General features: G+C 43.5%; 1 protein-coding gene across 5 annotated transcripts in view; it reads right to left on the reverse strand.

Moving 5' to 3' along the window:
- LOC132830850 (tyrosine-protein kinase Fyn) overlaps nt 1-13707 on the reverse strand; it is a 280910-nt gene that overhangs the window by 165729 nt on the left and 101474 nt on the right. For all 5 annotated transcript variants that reach the window (XM_060848760.1, XM_060848734.1, XM_060848769.1 and 2 more), the window contains one exon: nt 8109-8167. The gene's annotated coding sequence lies outside the window, so the exon portion shown is untranslated. The remainder of the gene's footprint in view (nt 1-8108; nt 8168-13707) is intronic.

A 13707-nucleotide genomic window follows, 5' to 3' on the forward strand; every position in this document is an offset into this window, starting at 1 on the left:
ATTATTGAAGATTTGGACCTCTCCTCACGAGCCCCATCACCAGATACTACTCTCCTCAATCCACTGCACACACATTCCCCTCCACAAATCACTGGCCACTTCCCCACTGAACCTATCACAGGCTATGTCCTTAAGCCGTCCTCAACCCTTCACATCTGTTAGAGTGGGGCTAAACCTCTCCAGCCTCCCAGACAAAAGTGAGGACTCTAGCCTCCCAACCTACTTGCAATGGTCTCAAAGGATTTCCAGCTTGATCTCTTGTTTGCAGTTCCTGCTGCCCATTGACCAGACTGGACCATCCATTTAACCATCTACTGTTCTGATGAATTCCTACTACCACTCACCATGTTGGATGAGCTATCAGGTAGATTTGGTGCCACTATTTTCCTTTGAACTTGGCAACTGGAAGGTTATGTGCAGTTGTGGAAAAGCACCAGGCAGTTTAACAAGAAGAAATTCCTCTCTTAAACAAGAAATGATTCATTATTACAATGTAGTAATCAGGTGTACGTTAGGTTGGTGTGATAGATATTGTTACTAAGACAAAGGAGACCATCTCGATGGTAGATCCAGCTCCTTCAAAATCCAGAGCCACAGTCCATACATCACCACCACATTGGGCGGTGCTTAATGCACCATTCAGCATTAACCCTTTCAGAGCCTAATAGTTACCAGGTGAGTAATGCAATGGAATACTTGATTTGGTAGACTTTCCACATGGCTGACCCTACCAGGTTTGTCTGGGTTTTCAACTGCAACTCCAAATAGCCTATGACATCACCTTGGCAGGCCAATGACTACTCAATATTTCTATTCAGATTCTTCAGGGCAAGTGAAAGAGATCCAACTTCATTCATTACAGAGGCAGCAGCAGCAGCAACAACAATACAAAACCTTACAGCACATGGATGTGCCTCCTTTTCTTCCCCCAAATGTTTACCTTCTAAAACGGTCAAGGTCCCAAGGTACCCACACAGAATGACAACAAACACAGATGTTAGACTAAAGATTCGGGGTGATGAGGGAACATATTGAACATGCACACAGAGAGGGGAAACAGTTGTAACCAAAAGGACACATGTCCTCTTATACCATGGGTATATGAGGGTTTCTGAAGGAACTACAATATAGAGAAATATTGGCCTTACCTTCGTTAATGAACAATGATTTTCACCCAAGAATTATATTACAGCAATGTTAGTTCAGATGCCGTGCTGAATTAATTAAAAACTCTTATCGCAACAAAGTGAAAACATTGGAAAATAGATCTACACGCTACTTTTCATTAGGGGATAATTGAAAGTTTAAGAAAAAGGCCAAACTAAAGGTTTAGATTTAACATTGATCAACTTGTACCTGTGCACATGAAGGACCTAAACACTATAAGTTTGATAATAAAGCAAATCCCGACATGACAGATACAAAAAAGTTTTTTAATGTGTAAAATTTAACTTGAAAGCTTTATTTAGACCAAAAACCATAAGCTAATTGCCTGATGAGTAAATACTGAGAAGACTATAATAGGTAACCAAGGTATGGACCTCATCACCTACATATTATAGAATAACCAGTCATTTGGCACAAATAGGGTTCCATGTCGAGCACTATATGGTTTGGAGGGAGACCTCACCACAATTGAAATACGGCCCTTGAACATGCCATGTCACTCACTTGATTCTCATTTTGAAGGGGTTATGAGAAGGCTCAATGAAAGTGGTGTGCTTCATGTAGTCGGCCTAGATTCCAGCATGATTCCACATGGCAAACAGCTCAGGAAAGGGAGTCCCAAACTGGCTGAGGTGCAGGAAATAGAAGTGGCTGTGTTTTTATTACTGAAAGAGAAAAGTTTGTATCGTGCCTTTTGCAACCTCTGGTCATCTTAAAGCAGCCAGTGTTGTGGTTTTGAAGTGTACTCACAGGCGTAATTAGGAAACGGGACTTCCAGATTGTGCCCAGTGAAGCCCACACAAACAGCAGGGAGGTAAGGACCAGATAGTCTGCGATGTTGCCTGAGGGACAAACATCAGCCAGGGCACATTCGCCTCATATTTTTCAAAATATTGCCACGTATCTTTTATATAGAGGGGATAGACAAGCCCTGAATAGTCAGCACCTTGGACAGAGCAGCGCTCCTTCCGTCCTGCACTGGAGTATCAATCAAGATCTGGGATTCGAACCCACAACTTTCTGAGTCAGGCAAGGATACCAACTCAGCCATCGCAGACATCCTAAGGAGTCCAGCAAGGCTCAACATTGAGACCCTTGCTTTTGAGGTAATACGTCAATAATTTAAACTTAAAAAGCTGTGTACATGATTAAGAGGTTTGCAGGTGATATTAAATTTTGACAGTATCTGTTGGTGAGGAAGAAAACTGCAGACTGCAGACAGGAAAACTGGTAGTAGAAATATATTGGTCAACGAGTCTAGAATTGCAGGCCATGGGTTCGAATCTCACTATGGCAGATGGTGAAATGTGAATTCAAGAGAAGAATCTGGAATAATGAGCTGGCCTAATGTCAGCCACACAGTCACTGTCCATTGTTTTAAAAAAAATCCATCTGGTTCATTAATACACATTAGGGAAGGGAATCTGCTGTCTGCAAGGCCACAGCAATGGGGGGGGTCTCCTAACTACCCTAGGGATGGTCAGTAAATGCTGGCATAGCTAGTATTGCCCACATACGGATTAAAATGAATGACTTTTTTTTTAAAAATGTGCTAGAATTCAATCTTGAGGGCTGTAAGGTGGGGCATTTGATGAGGACAAACAATGCAAATGAACCCACAAATGTTAGGATATTGTGAGGTGGAGACAGCCAATGGACCTCAGAGTGCATCCCACAGATCCCTGATGGTGGCAGGGCACGGATTCCTCCCCCTCATTTTCCAAGTTGTAAATTGAAGAGGAGGGAATCTATGCTTGGAATGGATAAAACACTAGTTGTACCACAGCTCTCATGTGTTGTGTACAGTTTTGCTCACTTGATTATAAGAAAGATGTGAGCCATCGGCCAACAAACAGATCTACACCAGAGATGATCCATTCCGACAGTGAGGAAAGACTGGATAGGCTGAAGCGCTTTTCTTTGGAGCAGAAATGTTTGAGGAATGATTCCATTGAGTTGTATAAAATTCTGAAGGGGCCAAGGCAGTGTGGAAAGGAACGACCTATTTCCATTCCCATGAAGAGGTTATATTCCGAAGAACTGGTCAAAGGATAACAGGAGAATTGAGAAGACATTTTTTCCCACCTGGACAGAGTTAGATTCTGGACCTCACTGCATGAAGGTGGTGGTGAAAGCAGCAACATCTATGGGCATATACTTGAACTGTGATAACCTACAGGGCTATAGACCATGAGCCCACACATGGGATTGCGTAAGATTATTCCTTTCTCAGTGGCCCTGATACAACTGGCCAAATGGCCTCCCTCTAAGAGGAATATTTCAATGAAACTATGATCACTGACCATGACCTTGTCTCCTTTACGTTCTAGGTTTGCCTATCCAAATTCCTTCAAGACCTTCTTGTCCATAAGAGACTTCCACATAGCCTCCTCAACACTACAGGCCGATTCACTGAATCTCAGAAGTAGCACAGGGCAGATGGATGAGCTGCATTAATTGATTAAGTGAATTCCTGACTCTGTCTCTACCAGTAACAACATCACGAATTGCTGCTGACTTTCTCATTAGTTTACTTGGTTTTTGGCTTCAATTACCTCATCCTCCTCAGAGACACTCAGTCGGCTTTTCCTGATTTCACTGGGAGATCTTCCATCTTCCACAAGGTCGAGCCAAGTCTTTAATTCTGACAGACAGCAACGTGACACTGTTGAGCTGAGGCAGCTCCCTCCTTTGCAAAACCAGTTCCGGGTTTCTCTTTCCAATCAGCACTCACTTCCACAAATACCTCTGCCCCTCCTTCCAGCACCACTCACAGTTTAGCTGTTCAGTTTATTCAAATGGTTTGCCCATCTTTATTGCCAACCAACCCTGCTCGGCCTCCCCTTTCAACGTAGCCTCATATCGCGGCACGGTGGCACAGTGGTTAGCACTGCTGCCTCACAGCGCCAGGGACCTGGGTTCAATTCCCGCCTCAGGCGACTGACTGTGTGGAGTTTGCACGTTCTCCCCGTGTCTGCGTGGGTTTCCACCGGGTTCTCCGGTTTCCTCCCACAGTCCAAAGATGTGCGGGTCAGGTGAATTGGCCATGCTAAATTCCCCGTAGTGTTAGGCAAGGGGTATATGTAGGGGTATGGGTGGGTTGCGCTTCGGCGGGTCGGTGTGGACTTGTTGGGCCGAAGGGCCTGTTTCCACACTGTAAGTAATCTAATCTAATCTAATCTAATTTGAAGAGGAACTTTCCCCAAAGGTGAACTGGCCTGGTATGCTCACGTCCCATTCTACTTCCCAGTACTCACTGAAGCTCAGGAATAGCAAAACCCATCTCGATTGGGCCTCTTCCTTCTACAGCAAGAACAGTACTGTCTACTCCTCTGTTCCAAAACCAACCCGCCATCCTTCCAGGTTTCAAGCTGGGGAAGCATCAAAGGAGTTGGATGAACTTGTACAATTGGCGCAACCTGATAGGCCAGATTGAGGCAGATTGAGTCTGGAATTTGATTCGGGAATTTGGAATCAGATCCACTGTCTGGCAATGGAGATGTACTTCCCCAGAGTTTTCCCTCTCGGTTAGTCCATGGATCTCCTGGGGAATGTAGTCGGCGGGTGAGTGCTGAGTGGAAGGGGATAATGATGCGCAACAGTTGCATTGTAAAATCGTGCAAGCTGAGCTAACTAATAAACCATAGATCACACCTCTCAATGTGAGCAATCTCAAACACTGCATCCTGTCACACAAACCATAATCAATTCGAATTCTAGTGTGAATTCAACCTCACAACTTAAATCACTCAGACCACAGCAGCTTGAAGAATCTCATCCGTGATTCTTCTAGATGAACTAGCCTACTCCAAATGTATTAATGTCGCTGTAACCTTCAAGCTAGTTACCAACAGACACGCATCCAGTTAGCATCCTCTTCTCCACAAAAGGAACAAAGTTTCTAGTCTCTTAATGTCTGTTGAGTTTGAACTAATGTTGCCTATTGAAATAGATGACCAGATTATATTTGAATCCTGCTTGCCTTAATCCTCTCTCTAATTAAGAAACATTTAGTTCCTTTAATCTGGTTTTTCTCATGCAGGATTATTTAGGCGGTCTTTTTGATGGGGGACTTCCAATCCACGTTTCAAAATCCTTTTTTTCTCATTGAACTAGTAATAAGTCAAATTTAATAATGTCCAGTGCAGACCATGTTTTGGGTGGGAAAAGGTACACATTCAACCTCCGTTCCAATTCAAAAAATAAACACAAGAATCTACTCTTAAAAATCATCTCCATGCAAATGGCAGTGGAAAGCAACATTAAATACCGGGATTGAATGTCCTGCCAAGTTACTTACACATATATTTCAGTTTGTAGCACATTGCCAATTCATTTCCCTAAGCAGAAGGGAAACGGCCTTAAGCCAGCATTTATAGATGTCTTCAACACTAAACAAAAATTTAATGAAAATTTTAAATGTGAGATAGAAATTGGGATTTTCCATTTCTTACATGCATCAAGTATTTGGTAAAATCAACAGGATCAAATGAATTCTCTTTGTTCAACTTGCTTGAATGTTTCCAGAGAGCTATGGTCTGTTTGACAATTTATGTTTCGGTGCTTCCGAACCAGTCACACTGGCTAAGCAGGAAGCCATGTCTTTCCCTTTTGGAGAACAAACGACAGCAATTCATATTTTATTGGACAGAATTGGCCATTACAGGCACTAAAAGGTTTGCATGATACAACATTGAACTAAAGTGGATCTGATCACATTACAACCAGTGACGCAGTGCCAAGCATTTTGTGCGAAGTCAAGTCAACCAGTTGAATAAACAAAATCTCGTGACACTCTATATGTGAGACAGGTAACTAGTAAAGGGAAGAAGGTGGTGGCGTAGGGTAATGTTATTGGATTAGTAATCCAGAATCCCAGACTCTGGGATCAAATCCCACAATGGCAGATGATGAAATTGTAATTCAATAAAATCTGGAATGAAAATAGCAACAATGTAATAATTGTTGAAAACACCCATCTGGTCTACTAATGTCTTTTAGCCATCCTTACCTGGTCTAGTCTACAAGTGACTCCAGACCCACAGGGGTGTATGTGTAATGGGCAAAGAGAGAGATTAGGACATATTTCAAACCAACCCTATACTATACTAGAGGAGGTAGGACTTGAACCCAGATATTCAGGATGCTGTCACTGTACCCCAGCATCTATGTAATGAGCAGTTGAACCTAGGTAGCCAGGAATTGAACCCCAGTCAACATCTTAGAAGGCAGCTGTGCTCAAACTGGTGAGTATTTCACCAACAACGTTGGAAAGGAACATGGAGTAGTTTTACTGAAAGAATGAGCTGGTAAGTGATTTCGGTTTGGTCTTTCCCATTGTGTGACAGTGCTGGAGAAGCTGAGGATAAACATGGGATAGTTAGGTCATTGAAAATCAATTTAATATTATTGGGGGATGTTGTAGTGGTGCCACATTGTAGGAATATAAGAATTAGCACCAGTTAATCCCCCCCATCACCACCCCAGCTCATTCCACCACCAGCTGACTGACCCCACTACTCACAGACTGAAATTTTATATACGCCTTGATGCCTTATCAGTCTTGTCTTGAAGATATTTGCCAATTGAATATCCACATGCTTTTGGTGGAGACAATTCCGAACATTCACAACCTTCCCAAAATTCTCCTCAGCACTAAATGAGCGACTCCCTAATTCTGGCACCGTGCTCCCCTAGCTGTAGACTCCACACTGTGGAGACATCCTCCCAACATGTCCCCCATCAACCCACTTTTATAAATCACTGTTGAAGTTGCTTAATCCACCATGCCCTATTACTGTATCCCTAACAAATAGGTTCCAACATTTTCCCTACAATTGATCTCTGCTAACTGACCTGTTATTCCCAGGTTTCTCTCTCCCTCCTTTCTTACATTTGCTAACTTCCAATCATGGGAGACAGACAGATTTTTAATTACTAATGGGGTTGAAGGGTTATGGAGAGCAGGTAGGAAAGTGGAGTTGAGGCCAAGATGAGATCATCCATGACTGTATGAAATGGCGGAGCGGGTTGAATTGCCTACTCCTGTTCTGAGTCCTTCTGCTCTTATGTCTTACGACAAAATTTGCCGACCACTCTTCATGGGGAGAAAGCACAGAATGTTCAGAGGGACACTTCGCCACCCTCTGAAGACCATTCTACAAATTAAGACTTGTGTGTCACCAAATTACCAGAGCTTTAATCATGCCTATTTAAAACAAATACACAAATACATCAGGCCTACATTTTCAGATTTGGAGCATACCACAATGAAAGAGAAAGCCAGCAGATCATGACGAGTGCTGGATTCCATTGTCATTACCAACGCTGGACTCCACAGTAAAAAATAAAAGCCTGATACAAACCCCCAGTGGTAGCTGACAGAAAACAGTGTCGGAGCCAAAATCCACGTAATCTAGGTCGATATTTGGGTCCAACACTGTGCAAGTGCTGCATTGTTGGAGGTGCCATCTTTTGGATGAGGTGTTGAATTAAGCTCACTCACCCCTCCAATGCTCACGTCGGTGTAAGAGACCCAATGGCACTATGGCCGTGCCTGCGTCCAGCCCTTCAGATTTTTCTGACATCTTCACAGGCAGAGGAGACATACCGAGCAACATCCTAGACTGCTGCAAATGGGAGGTTCCCTCCTGAGACAGACACCAGCACGTTAGCTGGAGGGGGACAAGAGATCTATGCCGCAGCTCCAGCAGACCAGAGACTGCGCCGTAGGAATACAATGAGGGGCCTGAACAAATAGAGCAGTTCCATTCACCAAAATGAACATCCCTTCCTCTGGATTGCACACAGGAAAATAACAATGAAATGAGTCACAACTTTGAGAATGCAGTCACATTACACACCACAGTAAAATAAAATGGTATAACTGGCTCATCAATATTCACAATCAGACAGTAGTACAGGAAGAGGCTGTTGCTTACCAAGTGATCCTCACCATTCAGGATTTTACATCGCTTCACATACAAGTACGATTGAAAACCTGTGGGTTAGAGAGAACACCATATAAATCCCAAGGCAAAATAATACTTCACTAGAATTTTTTAAAAATTAAACATCAGACTTGCTGGAGTGATCACTTCAGGACACAGTTAGTACAATTGCAAGAAAGCAGAAACGCAGGTGTTAATACCCTGCCTCATTCAGCTCATCTGAATATAACCCCTGGGGGATCCACTGTAGACACGAGGAGCTTTGACCAAATTTCTCACCAAGCGGAGCAGGTATTGCCAGAAGTGAACATGGAATCTGTGCAGTCTTCACTTGGGACAAAGCAGAAAGTGATGGATCCTCTCTCGTCCCTGCTGCAGCTGTACAGACAGCTCACTCTAGCCCACTGCCAGGATCAGTCAGTCATTCATTCAGAAAAAGTGGACATTCACAACTCTCTTTACCGACTTATTTATAGCAGAGACCATTAGAAACTGTGGCCAGATTGTCCGTTAACAACACTCTTTCTTGTGTGGCCATTTTCTTTCTTTACAAAATACACATTTGTATTTTGTCATTTCTTGTGGGATCTATGTGATTGCAACAAAACATAGGGCAGTGAACACATTAAACAAGGTGCACTTGGTGTTATGAGAAGGCAGACTGTTTGAGTGTGTTATTAATCTAAACTCTTTGTTGTTGTGCTGTATCTATTTTGCCCAACAGCAATTTAACAAGTTTTCTGCAATTGAAATGCGTGATTTTCAATTTTGTTTTGTTTCCGCTCAAGTCAGGAATAAAGTCATAGCTCTTATTAAACTGGAGTAGAATATGCAATAGTACGAAGTAAAGGCAATGATTAACTCCTTCCCTCTTGCATTAGAAGAGCACAAGTATCAGGTTCAGGAACAGGGCAGTGATGACTGCATGCAGTTGGGGTTTTGCTGGACAGTTACAGTTCCTCACTGCATCGAACCCTAGTGATAGCTGGTGATCTCTGCCCCAGGGACTCTGCTGCACACCGTCTGGACACTAGACCGGGGTGTGGAACTACCCTTCTCCTCATATTTAAATCTGCTTCCCTCCCCACAGAATCCTTTATGGAATTAACACCTTCTCCAGGCAGCCTGGCTGACATTGAAAATGGGGCAACTAAGAGGTGTAAGTGGGACTCTGTGGCCTGTCAAACCACCACGCTGTTGGGAGCCAGTATTTCAAAAGCAATAGTTTGAAAGCTGTTCCTTTGAAACTGGGAAGAAAAAAGCCTTTGGAAAGAAAGTAAAGTCGAATTTGAGAGATGCCCATCCCTACAGTCTACCACGTGTCTATCGAAGACTCAGCTTAGGTTTCTTCCATCTGCGTTCTGGGCACAAAACCAGAATCTATAAGACATTTCAATCTCTTCAATTACTTTTTTCAAAGCCAAGTCAATTTCCACTAAATGGCAGACTATTCCACTTTAAGCATTAATTGTACATTAATGCAGGTAAGTGAGAACAGAAACATACTGGTAGGAAGCAGAGCCAACACAGGGAACTTGAAATCAAAAATAAGGACATGTTTCTCGACTGAAACAATGTTAAGAAGACAAGGCAAGAAAATTAAAGGCTGTTTCGGTGAGTTAAACATCAAGAACAAGCATGTACAGCATATCACACTTCAAAAAAGGATCTGCACAAGAATAGGCAGCATACCTGAGAGTCGGCTGGGAAACGTCAAGTCGGACATTGGCAGAAAGAGCTTTCCTTTCCCAGGGGGAGTGTAACCAAGGGCTAGAATGTCATGTTTCCCACTGGAACTGACCTCAGATCCCCACAGCCAGACATTAGCGATACACATCTGACTGAGCGTGGCTCAAGACAGAGAGATGACAACAAAACATTGTCTTAAAAAGAATGATGCTCAAAGCAGCAACCTAATTACAGAATTCTCTCCAATTAAGATAGAAAGCTGGAGTGTTGCAATACAGGCACCATTACAAAGCAAACTGCATGCACAAGCAATTAGAAAAATTTCCCCATCTCATCGCCCAATCAGCTATAACGCTCCCTCTGCACGAAGTGCAGCAAGCAGAATAAATTCTCCATGGGGTATCTGTAGTGCACTTTATTCTAAGGCTCATTCATTGACTATAATTCAGCAACGTTATGTGTAAGACTACGGTTTGGTTACAGAGGACAGAGATTCCTGGTAAACCAATGAAATTAAGACAGGTCATTGGTGACTGTGTGTCATTTTAAAAAGATTTTAAAAAAAGCAAGCTTTGAAAAGATGACATACAGAAGAACCTGGAACAAAACCAGACCATTTTCAACAAGAACAGCTTCCAGTGAAAGAAAGCAATCCTGGAGTGACTTCCTGGACGGCAATTTAAGAGAGGCCAGATTTTGTTAAAAGGAAGAGCCATAGGATCCTAGTCCAAGCAAGCAAAGACAGACTTTACTCTCTGTCTGTCACTACTTTACACTTTTGTTAATGGGATTTTTTTAAAAAAATGCTGTACAACATTTTGAGAAAAAGCACAGCCCCATGCCTGCAGCATTTGTCACGGGAGTCCATTTTCTTAATGCCTAGTGATGGTCACATAAAAGCTGCTTACATTGCACAACATTGGAAAATTATATTGGTAAGATTTATTGCGCCGTAGCTGCGCTTGGATTTTGTGACATATGTAATGCATTATAAAGCTGCAAGCCAGCCTCAGGAATTAGGAAGTGGTTACAAGCATAACTTTTTCTCACCTTTGTTGGATTACAATGCTATAATTCACCAGATGAAGAAGCAAACTGGTAGCTCAGAGCTAGGAGCGTGGAAGCAGAAATTGTGCGAGACAGGAAAAGGCAACACTCTTTCCCTCGCCCAACCTGTTCAGAAGCCTTATCCACAACACCATGCAAATGCTATGCTGGTCCATAAAATATAGGTGGAGAAGTAAACCTCTCCACTCAGCAAGGCTGCTCCACTGTTCAATGAGTTTGTGGCTGATCTGGTAACCCTCAACTCCGTAACGCTAGATTCCACTACTGGTTAAAAATCTGTCTCTCTCAGTCTTGAAAACACTTGTGTTCCAGCCTCAACAGCACCTCTGCAAGGGTTCTTGTATAAAAGGGCTGTGACTGAGGAGTCGATTTATCTCGATCAATCAGTTGTCAACAGACCCAGACTCTGGAGGAACTTCAACCTCAAGCACCTGTTCAAACTATGAATGTTGCACTCCTCAAATGCTGCACTTCAGATTACTCTCATACTGTCACTCAAAAAAACGTTATTTCCTGACAACGATAAAAAAATGGAAAGAGAGTTAGGCCAAACAGACCTTTAATCCTGCTCCAACATTCAGTAACATCTTGGCTGATCTGAATTTGACCTGAACGTCTAGACAATCCTAGGCAGCTAAAATTCCTGATTAAGGGCTCATGCCTGAAACATCAATTGTCCTGCTCCTCGGATGCTGCCTGACTTGCTGTGCTTTCCCAGCACCATTCTAATCTTGACTCTGATCTTCAGCATCTGCAGTCCTCACTTTCATCGAGCCAAAATTCAGCCTAACTTGAACATATCGACTGATCCTGCCTTCGCGGTGCTTTGGGGAACAGAAATTCAATGACCATCAACCGTCTGCCAGAAGAGATTCCTCCTCATCTCCATCCTCTATGGGAGACCCCTTATTTTCAAAGTATGACCCAGCCTTCCCCGACCCCAGCTTCTGGGGAAAGATCCTGAAAAAGTCATCACCCACCTGAGGGACTAACCCAGTTTTTCTCCCCCTCTCTCTCACCCCACAGGTGCTGCCTGGCTCCCTGAACGTTTCTGGTATTTTGTGTTTGCATTTTAGACCCGATCCCTCCCACACTGTGCGAGGCCAAGGAGTGGATCACATGGCAACTTTCTCCCGAGTGTCACTGTCACTTGGATATTTTAAATAGCAAGAGCAAATCTAAAGAGCCTTAAACATTTCAAAATGCAAGAAAACTGATTAACAACAGGACGGCAGGAAATGGTGCAAACAGTAACAGGCCATTCGGCCCAACTGCTCTGTGCTGTTGTTTATGCTCCTCCTCCCAGACCACACTTCACCTTTATTAAACCAAGTAGCTTTGCTTGTTTAATCCATTATTTTCTGGTTGGCCTCTGTTTCAGCTGAGGCCCCAAGTGCAGAGGTCTGTCTATAGCATGCCCTGGATGCACAATACGTGCACTGAGTGAATGCAGCGGTGCGGGGGCAGTACAGGGTGTCTGTTATTTCACTCTTGCAGTTGATGCCAGTTGTCAACCTGCAGCGCACGGGCTCAGGCAATCATCGCCTGCCATAGTCTGTAATGCAGCAAGCAGTTACACTGAAGTCAGGATGATCATCGCTGCCAAGTCTGGAGACGTCAGATCAGAAATAAATGTCCTGCAACACTTCCTCACTTTGTGGTTCGTGCTGGGTTTGAAGGTTACCTGCAGAGGCATTGCATTTTCGGGTATTTGAGACAGAATAGTGACAGCAGTGTGAGGGTTTTCGCTTCCTGTGCAACATTGAGCAGTGTTTTCGTACTTTATGGCTTCGGCGGTAAACAGGAACAACAAAAAGCCGTCCCTTAAGACGTGCACATTTTCTTGTATAGGTTCATTCTTTAACTTTTTTTTTGGAACATAAAACTTTGCCAACAATTCCCCAAACAGGTCTCTGATTTGGCGCAAAAACGCGCCCTCCCCCCAGAAATTGCTGGAGAAATTTGGCAGCATCTGTGGGGGGAATGTAGAGTTAAGGTTTCGGGTGTTAAGAAGGCTCAGTGGACCCTGTCTCCTTCCTATCGGAAAGATGTTGTGAAACTTGAAAGGGTTCACAAACGATTTACAAGGATGTTGCCAGGATCGGAGGATTTGGGCTATAGGGAGAGGCTGAACAGGCTGGGGCTGTTTTCCCTGGAGTGTCAGAAACTGAGGGGTGACCTTATAGGGGTTCATAAAATCATGAGGGGCATGGATAGGATAAACAGACAAGTTATTTTCCCTGGAATGGGGGAGTCCAAAGATAGAGGGCATAGGTTTAGGGTGAGAGGGATAAGATATAAAAGGGCAACTTTTTCACACGGAAGGTGGTACATGTATGGAATGAGCTGCCAGAGGAAGTGGTGGAAGCTGGTACAATTGCAACATTTAAAAGGCATCCGGATGGGTATATGAATAAGAAGAGTTTGGAGGGATATGGGCTGGGTGCTGGCAGGTGGGACTGGATTGGATTGGGATATCTAGTTGGCATGGACGGGTTGGACCGAAGGATCTGTTTTCTTGCTGTACATCTCTATGACTCGAGACAGTAATTCTGCTACTCTCTCCACAGAGGCTGCCAGACCTGCTGAGTTTCTCCAGCAATTTCTGCCCTTTTGTTGGTCAGATTTACAGCATCCACAGTTCATTGTGCTATTGTAGACCCCTGATTTGGGATGCTCAGTCAATGTCTTGATTCCGGTGCTGATGATTTGTTGCTGTTATTACTCAGTGCAATACATTCCCTGTCTATTTAGACAGCAAAAATCCACCATCCTTCACTCATTCCACCATCAAGGACCACTCTTTGACATTTATGACCGCTGTAGTCAGATT

The sequence above is a fragment of the Hemiscyllium ocellatum genome, chromosome 3, assembly GCF_020745735.1.
Source record: "Hemiscyllium ocellatum isolate sHemOce1 chromosome 3, sHemOce1.pat.X.cur, whole genome shotgun sequence".
Lineage (NCBI taxonomy): Eukaryota > Metazoa > Chordata > Chondrichthyes > Orectolobiformes > Hemiscylliidae > Hemiscyllium > Hemiscyllium ocellatum.